This window comes from Anser brachyrhynchus (genome assembly GCF_964034855.1).
Source record: "Anser brachyrhynchus genome assembly, chromosome: 9".
NCBI lineage: Eukaryota > Metazoa > Chordata > Aves > Anseriformes > Anatidae > Anser > Anser brachyrhynchus.
The window spans coordinates 3,724,599-3,738,192 of NC_137703.1; positions in this window are offsets into that span (position 1 = coordinate 3,724,599).

Genomic DNA, 13,594 nt, shown 5'->3' on the forward strand with positions numbered 1-13,594 from the left:
ACAAATGAAAATATATGTTCCCATTTCTGAACTCCAGTGTGGAGTTAGCCTGGGGAAGGCTTTAAAACAGATGCTATCAAGAATCTGTGGAAAAACAAACAAACAAACAAGCATTTAAAATTCATAGTTCCTGTGTTTATGAAAGATGAGTCCATTCTATTTCATTATAAACTAGAAGGGATTTTTTCACTGTAATCCCAGAAGTAAACAGGAAACAAGAAGACGCAACAGAGATCCAGAATGACTGCTTGGGAGCTGCAATTTTATGTAGTATAATTAATGCTGCAAACATAAAGTAGACAAGGAAATACAGGTAAGAAAAATTCTGCAGGAAATGTATTCTACAGAAATACACCTACACTTTATAGAACCCATATTTGACTTTCTAAATATTTTCTCAGCTTTCCCACTAGGCTTACTTAGCTAATTATTTTATCCTGAGAATTACCCTCACATTTTAGGTGGGAACTGTCTACACATCTAAAATCTGGTGAATACTACTTTTCTTCCACATCACATTGCACATGGGGATACTTGGGGATGTAATAGGTAGGGAAAGTCAGAAATAACACCAAACTTCAGTCTCTAGCAGTGCAGAAGTCTAGTGTTCTCTTCCATAATGCATACGGAGTATGTCCCAGCACTTCAGAAATGGAAGTTTATAAGCAAATATGAGATTGGATTGAATTTGGTCAATCCATGAAGTCAAGTTACTATACTGAAGGACTGTCATTTTGGAGGGTGATTTACGAGCTTTGAATATATTGCCCTCAATGTTTTGAAATGCATGCCTCTATCCATGCTGCCTGAGATCCTTCCCAGCTGTTTCAAAAGGGCAGCTATTATCATCTGCAGGCAAGATTGTTTTGCACCACAGCAAATATTAGAAGGACCCCTGTGTAATCATTTATAGCATGTGTGGATCTTAGAATTGTAGCTGATTTTTCAAAGTAGGCCATAATATATTCTGGGCATCACACATTTTTTTCATCATTACTCATGTTTCTCCATCTCAACAAATCAAAATAAATACAAAAGGGCTCCTAGTATGTTAGCAGTGAGCACTGTATCCGACATGTTTTGAATGTAGGTTAAGAAGACAAAAAAAGGCAAAATAATTGTTGTGCTCCACAACACGAACTCACAGTCAATAGTCCATGAAGAGGTAATTTATGTAGACATATCGACATTGCAAATTTTCAATGTCCTCTTTAAAAAGACACTTTTCTGAATTGCCTTCATCTGTGAATGACAGAGGTCTCTGATTCCCAAGAAAACGCAAAAGGACCTTGAAATAAAATGATGCCATAATGGCTTGCAGTGATACACTGCTCCCAAGTTTTCAGAACAATTATATGCTTATTACTTTGGAAGAGTTAGAAAACAAGCAAGCTGCAGCTTTTAATGAAGCTTTCATAGCAGTGAGAAGAACTATGAAAAAAGAATTTAAAGCAGCTCATCTCCTTCTCTATTCAGGCTCTCTTTCATTTCCAGAGGCAGTTGCAATGAGAAATTGGATGCTATCCAGTTTGGATTTATAAGGAAGCAGAAAAGGAGATAATGGCGGAAGTATGTGCTTTTTTCCCCCATGTAAATTCAGATCATCTTTAACATTTGATCAGATTTTGAGGAACATGAGACAAAAAAGCAGCAGATATTTCCAATCATACACTTTAAGAATTCTAAAGAGCTTTGCAGTCTCCCTGCATCGAGAGTTTCTGCAGACGTTCCTTTTATTATTTTCCTTTTATTATTTTTGGGGAAGATAGAGAACATAACCATCTACTTAGCTTGGCTATCTGATTATAAAAACCTGACTCAGAGCATCTAAAAGTTATGCTTACAATGCACAGACATACATCCCAGTCCTTTGTACTGTCATGCTGCTATCCTAACAAGCTAGAAATATGTATGTGAGCGGGGAAGACATTTCAGGATCAGAAGAACAGGCAGTTAACAATAAATTACTGAGACTGATTTCTTTGTCAGTCCACAAAAGCTAAACCTAACCCCAATGGAGATATATTTTATTATAAGGAAGTGATTTTCTTACCCTTTTATGACACCGTTTTTATTACCGCTATTATTCACAATTCTCTAATTAGAGAGCACGACATTGTTACACTAGCTTTCACTCCTCGATTCAGATGCAAACACACATTACAGTCATCATGCTCAGGTGTGTTAGTCTAACCCAGGCTGAGCAATTCTCCTTTCCTTTTCAGGTGTTCTGTACAGTGGCAAGTAGGCCACAGTATTTTTATACAATTTTCCCTTGCCTGCTCTAACCCCGTGACCTTATGTGCTCACTTGGAAATAAATGGTCGGGCTGAGCAATCTACTCATTTGTTTTTCTCTTTGAAAAAGCTTATCAGAAACTTGCAAACAAAGCTTATTTCTAAAAATATACACCCATTGTGTGAAAAAAAAAAAAGTTACAAATAATGATGTATGTACAATTTTTCAGGTTCTAGTACTTGAATCCAGGAACTTACCTTACCCTTTCCTGCCCTCCAATAAGTAGCCTGCCTTTGTATAGTAATATGAAATTATTACTGATGGCTGAAAAATGCAGCCACAGCTATGTAGGTGCCTAAAACTTGAACAAAGGGAATTTAACTTTGAAAATGGTATTGGTTGTAGTTTTGTCTATCTGTTTTCATAACAATTTATTTTCATAGCTGAATATAATGCCTGAACTCGATCAGAACCAAATATGAAACATTTCTGTCATCCCCAAAAGTTTCTGGACAACTATGAAGAAGTCTCATCATGCAGCAAACTATTAATACCAGGGAGGGTACAAACTGCTCCAAATCTTCCTTTTCCAGACCTTGACGAGTCATAATTCTTTGGTATTTTGAGGGATGTCGTGAATCAATTCCCTACTCAGGGTTTCACTTTAAAGACCCAATACAGTCCTAAATGCCAACTGTGGAAATGGTTCCTCTGTTTTTTTATTTATTTTTTTTTCCATCTGAAGTCTGTATATATTTCACTGCTCAGAAGTCAATGAAGGGGTTTTATGGCAGGTCTAGTAAAGTGCAGTTCTCCAATTACAACCCAGCTGTAAAATATACAGTAGGGTTTTTTCCCTTTTACTTCCAGGCAATGAGTTTTGGACATGTCAGTTAAACCCACCTAAAAGAAGGAGAAAGAAAGAGAGAAATGACTGTTCAGTGAACCTCAGGAGAGTTATGAAGTTATACAACCTCCGAAGGATTTTAGGCAGTTTTATACTGCCTGGCTCAGCTCATATTTATATCATCTGTCTCAGTGCCTGAAATGAGCTAAGCTATGTGCTTGATAGAGAAAAGTACCTGTACTGACTGATGTATCTAAGAAATCCACTTTGGACATGGCTGGATGAACCAGAAAAGAGGAGGATAGCTGCACAAACCTTGCGATGATATATTTCAAGTAAGCAAGAACTAGATAATACTTAAAAAAAAAAAAAAGTACATGAAGGAAAACAAAGAAATCACTAAAGAGGTAAGATTTTTTTTTTTCAAGTTAAACACTTCCTTGTAAACTTATGTCTAAATTACTGCATGAACTTGGAGGAGGAAGACCTGCAGCAATCTGGAGAGTTTTGCTGCAAATGTAACTGCTATTCCAGATTAAACCATAAACATATCCTTATTCAGTGTAATTTTCTGGATTTTGACTATGTGAGACACTCAAAAAGTCTTCCAAGAACCTGGTGATACTCTGCGGTGTAATATTCTGCCAGTGTAGATAAATCTACAGTTTCACCTGGTAAGATTTTTCATCTTGTTTTGAACAGCATAATTTACCATACTCAGCTTGCTGTATTGCATTCATATATGTACAGAAGAACTGGATTGATTATCTTCAACTTTCCTGCCACTTTTCTCACTTTTCTTTTCTTTTTTTTTTTTTTTTCTTTTTTTTTTTTTTTTTTTTTCTGGTGCTCAGGGAGAAATTGAACTGGAAAGCTTTGGCTGGGAAGCCAAGAACTTGTTTTGGAACTCCCCAGAAAGGAAAGAGATATATGGATGCTGTTATAATTAGTAAAGTAGTGCAGCAATATATGAGGCAGTTCTAATATTTCAGAGAAGCCAAAGAAATTGAATCATAGAATAATGGATTGATTTGGGTTGGAAGGAACTTTAAAGCCCACCCAGTACCCCCCTTCCACCAGCCCAGGCTGCCCAAATCTCATCCAGCCTGGTCTTGGGTGCAGCCAGGGATGGGGCAGCCCCATCTTCTCGGGGCAGCCTGTCTTCAGGTTAAATAGGTTAAAAAGGATCTTTACATTTAGGAGTTGAACTTTACTAAGCACCTTCTAACTGCAACACAGGCAGATACTACATTTATTGATATTATTCATATTTTTTGGACAACATCTCTGGAGGTTCGTTTCAGAGGTAGCGTCATAACATTGGAGGACCTGACCTTACTGTCATTGATTCTTTCCTCAAGTAAGAGATAGTGACAGAGGAAACAACAGGAGCATAGGCTGAAGAAGAGGAGAATTCACACACCAATTACTCTCTGTACTATCTTGTTGCTGTAGCTCCTTGGTCATGGATAAGGCACTCAATTAAAGTGCTTTACAAACACACGAAAAAGGGGGTCTCTGTCCAAGCAGCTTACATTAAAATTCCCCAAATAGATAACGTGACTTATCTTTTCAAAACTAATGCAATTATCCACACCTCCCTAAGCCTGGATAAATCCCATGTGACCTTACAGTGTCAAAGAAATAGAAGAAATAGAGAAAGCACAAGTATTTTCAAACGTTTTTAAGAATTTTGCCTCTTTAAATATAAATTCAGATGAAGTTATGAGCATGTCCTTAAGAATATAAAAAGTTTTAAGAAGTTGCTGATGAATTTATGCTTATGGAGATGAAAACATTTAAATCTTTTATGGAAAATGTTTTAAACTGATTTAGCTGTGAGAGAAATTGTGCCACAAGTTTCCTCAGTGTAAGTTTGGAGTAGCTTTATCAGCAGATTGCTGAATTAAAACAAATTGGAACAGAAAGTTTGGGTTGTGCCTTATTTTGGTTCACACTGGACAGGTTTTGAATTTAGTAGCTTTGGCAGAACCCTTTTAAAGAAGCAAAATAAGCAAATGTTATGGAGTCACTTATTTGGCTAATTAATTACTGTATTTCATAAATCTTCTAGGATCAATTTTCTTCATATAATTAGAGAAATAATTTTAAATTGTCTTTGTCTATGAATTCCTGGAAATTATTTTCCCACTCCACAATAGGAGACTGGGTTTGCACAAAATCTTTCTGCAGAAACGTATCTGCAAGGGCAGAGTACGGCACATTTATATCTTGCAGGTGTGGCTTCACCCATGCAGTGACGTTTCATAGATCAAACACACTCAGGAGTGCTTTCTTTATGCACAGTACAGGTTATATATAGTCAGAGATAACATTTATAAAGGCCATTAACATGACAGAGTATATAACAGACTACATTCTGGCCTTCTTAATCATTTGGTGATGTAATGAATGAAGACCACAGAATCTACCCCATAAATTTTGTATGCAAATCATCTCAGCTTGCTACTTGGGAGATAATGTGAAGAGACTTTTGAAGTCTGGAAAAGCTTGTATACAGACATCCTTAGACGTGCATAAATCAGGAGCAAATGCAGCTTCTGGGAACTAAAGCTGATTCTTGCATCTAACTTGCATCTCAGGAGCTTCCTCTTTTCCACCTGGATATGGTGCCCAGGTCTCTCCTGGGTGGTCAGTGCCTGTGTGTATGCCTTGGCACAGCGGGCATTGCATCTCCCATCTCAGCTTTGGTCTCCTGTGGCAGTGATACAGATACATGATCTTGGACAAAGCACCTGATTTTTCCTTGATTTCTTTTCACCCTGATGATACACTTTCTGCCAGGCTGCTGAGAAGAAACTGCCTATTTCTCCACTGAGCTTTAGCTGTGGATTTTGCAATGCAGGTAGGGACTTAGGATCATTTTCCAGGTGTAATACCTGTAATACCTGCCAAACAACAACAACTAACAAAACAACCAACAAAAAACAAACAGTGAAACCAAAGCTAGTTCAGAGCTTTCAAGGAGTAAGGATGTCTCCCAGTCAGGAACATTGTGTGCTGCTGCGGCTACATCACTCTCGACAGATGAGCAACTACTGCAGCAGATACAAGGTGGTGGGAACAAGACAGATACTGCCTGGCTCAGAGATGGGCACCTGAGCTCCAAGTGTGGGAACACATTTGAGGGAGAAAGAAGACCCATTTTAAAGCAAAAATGCATCTTGAAATGGTGCAGGGAGAAGGAAAGCAGCGGAGCCAGGACAGGCAGTTTCCTGGACTTCAGCATGCTGCTCTGGGTGCTCACTTGATGTTTCTCTTGAAAGAAAGTTGAGTTAGATTCAGATACGATGGTGTGTGTTTTTTTTTTTCTCTCTGACCATTCATTTTTCCCAAGTCACTTCTCTGAACACCAGTTTGCCCGCCGTCAGAGCTGAGTCCCTTGAGCTTCCTACACACACCAAGGCCAACTAAGCCGTCTGAGCTCTGGATGGAAACCCTGGGTACATGGGACACCTAAATCTGCACAGTGCATTCTGATCATTTTCCTCTCATTTCTGTTCAGTCTTATTAATTCTAAATCCCTCTTCCTTTGTCTTTTAAATGCTATTTGTACCATTTTATCATTGCTCTTCATTTTTCCCTTCCATAAAAAACAATAAAATATTAATGTGGCATAAAAAATCTGTCTGTGCTGGTAGTCTCTTGAAACTAATGATGATGCCATGAATAAAACATGAATCTTTATTTTGCTTGTAGTATATCAGATTTCACGTGTTTATTATATTTTCTGTGAAGTAAGCTTGTCCAACAGAGCTTTTGTTTGTTTGCTTGCTTTTATTTTAGGTACCCTTGATTTATTAACCTTTAGAAAAGGTAATGTCTGATATGGCCTTACATGAAACATGTAACTTTCATTTGGATAAATTTTCTAGTCTATCTCATCTAGAAAAAGAAAGTAAAAAAAAACCAAACAAACAAAAAAACCAGCAAAAACATATTTTTTTCATCCTTGTGATGTTGAGCTGCATCTTCCAGTATTACCTTGGCCTAAGAAAGTCTTTTAAATATAATGAGTGATGTTCACTATAAAAACAACCACTCCCAATTCCTCCCCCCCCCCAAACTGGGGTAATATAACAGGAATGCTATTTGATTTGGAAAATATTGCTTTCTTTACCAATCTTAATCAACATCTTTTCTGTAATTGCACACTAATCTGGAAGTTTAAGTGATTATGTTTTTTTTGTTTGTGTGTTTGTGGTTTTTTTGTTTCTTTTTTCTTTTTTCTTTTTGGGGGGGGGGCACTATAATTATGCCTTAGTCTTGCACAGGACTGATGACAATATAAATCTGAAGCAGTTTCTCTGGAAATGTCTGCATTGCCTACAGTTATTCTGGCTCACTGACAAAGGATCTGCTCATTTGGGTGGCATGTTCTTGAGATAATCTTATCAGAGATGGATTTTTATAGCATTGGTTTTCTAACTATCCATTTAACTGAGGCCAAAGACAGTTTTGAGTTAAATCTGTGAAACAGAGAAAGAATTCATGATGAACTACTGTCACTGAAGGGGACAACAGCAAACATAGCTGCTGGCATAAACTAAGAAATCACTGCCCATTTTGGGTCTTGTGGCTGTCACCGTGGGACACACCATTGATTAAAATACAGATATTTCTGTTCCAGAAATGCAGACAAAAATGCTGATAAGCTGAACTCTACAGGTTCAGTATGGAGAAGAAAAGTCTACTCTTAGTGAAAAGCCTATTAAAAATTTAGAAAAATGAATATAACAAATAAGATGTTCCAGAATCCTTAAAGAAATTAATATAAAACTGATGATGTTAATCTACAAAATAAATAATCTTTTAAAATTCAGTCTGAAAGAGAACTTCTCAAATTTGGTAGCAGTATGTTCTCTTAGGATCGTTTTATTGTTGTACCATAGCCATCTTTCTTCTTGAATATCTCTTAAGTAAACATTGCGTCATGGTTAACAGGACGTTAAGGCCTAAAGCTCAGAAATGGCCTTCCAAAGAGGAGACATTATTAAAGCAGCTGAAATCCATACCGAGTTTTGGCTGAAGGTAGAAGGGTGAGGAGAAGCTGGCAGTTGGGTGGTGTCCCCTAATAGAAATCCCCTAAACTTGCTAGGCCAAGCAGAGCCTTAAGGGAGAATGTAACGTTTGGCTTATAGCACTTTCTGTAGCCTGTTAATATCTATTGCTAGTGATTAATACTGCACAAATTAAACTGTAGGATGGCAATGCACTGTAGATGATTTTCTTCCTTTCTTTGTCTTTAATGAAGTTCACCTGCACAACACATCCAAAGCAGCATTTTTACCTCCTGTATTCCAGTATTTCAAAGGAAAGGTGCAGAGCTGGGGAAAGAGCCTTCTCCCATTGCTCCCACCATTTCATGGGTTTGCTGCCCACCGACTACCATTGTGTGGGTTCATAAAATGCTGACAACGACACAGAAAATGTCCAAACAGAGGAAAACAAGAAACTCGGAGATTAAATGGAATGGAAGTTGCTGCAAAGGTTTGACCTGTGACATGGGTTTTCATCAAATAGACATAACAAATGGCAAATATATATGCAAATCATAACCTATCAATGGACACTTTGCAAGAAACAATGAAAGGGAATGTTTTGAAGAGACTGATTAAACCATTCTCTTCATTAATGAAAATAAAAGACGATGAAGAATCTACCTAAACTACCTAAAAATGAGGTGAGTTTGCTGAGCACTGAGAAAATGTATTACACCCTCTTTTCAAGGAGGAATCATAGGTTTCCACATACTTTTATCATTAGTCAGTTAGTTAGTTAGTTTTAGTGAAATACTCCCTAGAGGAATGAGGGACATCGTCTCCATGTGGTTCAGACAAAAGAGACTACTTTATTGATTGCTAGTCCTTATTGCAAAGTTGTAATTAAAAATAAGTATTAAAACTTGTTACAGTGTAACATGGCACTCTATAGCTGGCTGTGCACAATAAAAATCACATAATGTTCTCATCAGAAAAGCCATCACCAGTCCAATTTCAGAGTTCTGCCGTGGTAATGGAAGGCTGCAGGAGGCTGTTCAGCAAAACTTAAGATTAGGGCTCAGTTGTAAAACATGTCAGCATGCAGTGACATCTCAGTTGTGTCTTGCACAAATTCTGAGTAGGCAATGCTGAGAACATGGCTTAATATTGTAATGAGAACCTATCAATCTGTATACTCAAGAATTAAGAGTATTTAAAGTTTATGCCAGGAAGTGGATACAACTAACTTTTAATTAGAAGTTAGGTTTTAAAAAAGCTGGTCTCTTGCAACTCTGCTAGTTTCTGTACTCAGAAAGCTGAGATGTGTGTTTTGGCCAGGCAGAAGAATGGTGTCACTGCCAGATGATCAGCCTGTGAGACTGGAAGATCTTTCTCTGAGTACATAAACAGTCTGAATATATACGACAAATATATTTATATAAAGATGGTCAGGATAATATACGTTTAAACAGCAAACAGCAAACGTCACGATTAAACCCTTAGGTTTCTCATTTTGGAGAAGCCAAAACTTCTATAACTGTTTAAGCCTTCTCCTTCACATTTCACACTGGAAATGGCTTTTTTTTTTTTTTTTTTTTTTTTTACCTGGGAACTGTAACTGGGCAATTTTAAAAATATAAGTTGCCTCTATTGACATTCTCAGATCCTAAGACATAACTGTGCAAAGGTTTTGTACCTTTGAAAAACATCTCAGTCCATGTGTAACTTCTCCTTTACCCCAGCATGATGCCAGAACGCAGAATTAGTCAACTTTTGTCTTTTTTTTTCTTTTCCTTTTTTTTATTTTTTTTTTATTTTTTAATGAGCAAGTACTCTGTGATCTTATCTAGCTCTTGATTTGTGGTTGCTGCTGCTCTTCTATGTTTCGGTTGTAGATGGATGATATGAGTATAAATTATTTAGGCAAAGAAAAGGGTAGCCTGTGAGATTACTAATCAATTTTCTAAAGAATTATCTAGCAGAAATGCTAGTTTTAAATTGTTTCATATTTCTTTTTGATTTAAACAAAGCCATCTAAGGTGACCTGCTGGCATCTGTCTATGTTGACGTTCGTGTATATTATTGGTCTTTTAGTGTTGTGTCCGTTGCTCATCAGTGATTCCAAATGTCCCTGTAAAGTTTCCCAAGGAAAATAAAGACGCTTACTGTGGAAATTATTTTGCTCATTTATAGACACATTACATTTAATAATCTAATGCTGAATCTCTTTACATTACTGCTACTGAAAGAATGAACTGCAATTTTGGCTCTCCTGTGCTAGGTGTTGTAATTCATTAAGGGACATATACTAACACTTGATCTCATGGACTGAATGAAAGAGATAAAACGTGGAAGAAAAATTATCACCATCCACTTCCACAGACACAGAGCGGAGGTGCAGGAAGAGTTGTTCCAGTTCATATAAAATATTCTGTGGCATGGTCAGGTGCTGAACTTCAGTGGTGGGTTCTTCATCTCAGCCCCGTGCACACACATCCATCCTCAGACTTACAGTTTCACAGGAACAAAGGTGAATCTTTCTGGGAAAGTTAGAATGAATCAAGGGCAGAAACCAATAATCTGTTAAACTGAAAGTTATTGTCAATATGAGTATCATGACAAAAATGTTGTATATCACTTCTGTTTTTTAAATATTTAATATGAAATCTTCTTTGATTTTAGAGTGTAGAGAAAATCATCTGTCAGCTTCTCTAAAATTTTCTACATCTCTTACAGATGTAAGAAAGGAAAAATACTTGAGTTTTAAAAAAACAATAATTAAAATTTGTTAATTTGCAAGTCTTCACATTTGCTTTCAAATAATCATAACATGGCAGCTAAATAAGGATGTGCAATAGTTCCTGTGATAATACCACTTACAATAAAATGATTTGTCTTTGCTGTTAATACATCTGTAGAAGTCTTGGTAGAGCTTTCATAAAAGCTTATTGGACTTTTTCACTGAAATCTACAATTCAATATCTGCTTATCCCCTCCTTTATTTCCATCAGACAGTAAGAGTATTTCACATTACTTAAAAATCAGGGACAACCTCCTCAGCTGCTTTGAACAGGAAAGCTGCCTGGGCTGGCAGTCCCTCAGTTACACCCTCAAGAATCTCTCTCATACTTTAAACAATATAAAAAACATTTATATCTGTAGCAGCAAGATGCGACATTTGTTTAATCTGCTTCAGTAAAGGTAAAATACTCCTTAAAATATTTTTATTTTCTCCTTAGCTTCCACCCGTTTTTCTTTTTGATAGTAATTGTTTTAATAAGAGGAAAATCCTGGATAGGACAAATGGTTTAAATATTTCAATATAGAGATTAAACCATTTACTGTAAATTTACGTAATCTGGAAAAGCCAAGCAGTGAACTGATGAAGAGAATTAGCAAAAAGGCAGCAACCAGGAGCAGAGCTTGGAACACTCCTTGGCAGCAATGCCAAGCTTGGTAACACGCTCCTGTTACCAATGTGTCTGAAAGGAGCAGGAAGGTTGTTTCACTGAGCAGTGACACCAAAAGCTCAAGTGATTTATTCATAAGGGCTTTGCTTAGCTTTTAAGTCAGAGCGAATTTTCCCTTAGTAAGGACTTCAGGATGAGACCCTGGATGACAAAAGGCAATAGATCAAGAAGGATGTAATAAGTCTGCAAAATGTGGAATGTCACTTATGCACACTCAAAGTCATTTCCTAGTCCTTTTCCTAGGCTGTGTGCCAAGCAAAGCAGTACCTTCATTAAGAATGAATCACAAATTTTACAGAGTAAAGATAATCTTTTGCTCACTAGGTTTATGGGAAAAAAAAATAAATAAAAAAGCAACAAACGTGTGACTAGAGTTTAGCTAAATATTACAATATTTACAGAAAAGAACGTAAACCCTGATGGGGAGGTGATCCAACTGACACCAATGCTTTCTTTTCCTTATAAACTCCAACCCCATCAGCAAGTTTTCACTTTTATTAGACTTCAAGTATCACTTGCAAGTCCTTGAAGAAGAATAGACCTAAATGTTTATCACAACAGGATCATAATGAAATATGTATGCTTTCTTCTTCAAAGATCTTTTAAACGTGTCAAAAAGCACATTCTTTTCTCCTTCTTTCTCTCTACTTTTTTTTTTTTTTTTTTTTTTTTTTTTTTGCATATGCCTGCTGCAGTATATACTGGAGAGAAAATGAAAGACCTCTTCACACAGCAAAGTGATTTTTTTTCTCTTTATTTTCCCACTTGCTCTCAAGGACAATAGGTTATTAGTGGTGTTTCATTCTCCAGCACAGGAACTTTTCAAGCTTCAGAAAGTTTATCCTGTTGAGTGAATGCATTCCATTGAATTTCTTTGTTACTTTCATGTTGTTAAGATCTGTTTCATTTTTTGATAAAATAATTAACTGCTACACAAAACAGAAGAATGAAACTGGAAGCATAAGAGTAATAACAAAGAGCTCCTCCAATAACCTAGGAATAGTAAGAACTGATTTTTTGCTAGCTACCAGTTCTCAAAAATCAGGGGAAATCATTTTGGAGTGGCTTTCACAAAAGCATTTAAAACCTTTTGAATGAAAAAGTAAGATTAAAGGTTTCCCTATGAAATTAAAACCTGCACTTGTTTTGGACTTCTAAAAAGGTTGAAGCAGTTTTATAATAAATTTTAAAAGTAGACAAATGCATTTTGTTCTGTAAAACTTTGAAATTATTAACTTGGGACTTTTCCTAAAAATTTTAACATTTTTTTTTTCTGATTAAAAATGTAGTAGAATTGGGAAAATACTATTATATCAGCAATATGAATTTACTTGTCTCTATTTCTGGTGGAAAAGCTACAGGCAAAACACTTTCCTGAACACAAGTCTGACTGACAGACTAGAAAAGCAATGGCACTGCGCAGTAGGGAAAGATCACATCGTTTTCTGTTATTAGCTATTAGGCCTCTTCCTTACCCAAAGATAACAATAAGCGACATGTTATGTTGTCCCTGAAAAGCATCTGTATGACAGCTACTTTTGTGAAACAGAAGAGAAGCAATTGCTTCTTTGGTCAAAAAGGTTGGTAGAAGACTATATATATATATCCTGTTATCTTCCTAGGAGCGCAGTATGGGCCAGGGAGCACAGTTCCTTCAGACGAAGCCATTAATATAGGAATTAATTGCAATGAATTCACATAGTTTTTTACTTGGAAGAAAGCAGAATACTGAACAAGTGAAGAAGATGCAACTCCCAGCACACCAGGAAGACTGGGCACTCTTCAAGAAGGAAATCTTAAAGGCTCAGGAGCAGTCTATGCCCACGTGCCCAAAGACAAGCCCGCGTGGAAGAGGACTGGCCTGGCTGAACAGAGAGTTGTGGCTAGAGCTTAGGAAAAAAATAAAAAAAAAGAGGGTTTATGACCTTTGGAAAAGAGACCCTACCCTGCAGAGGGCAGGGCCTGCAGCCGGTAGGCCCCACTCTACCAGGCAGGAAATTGGGCTTAGGCCTAGGAATTGGGCCGAGGAATTTGGG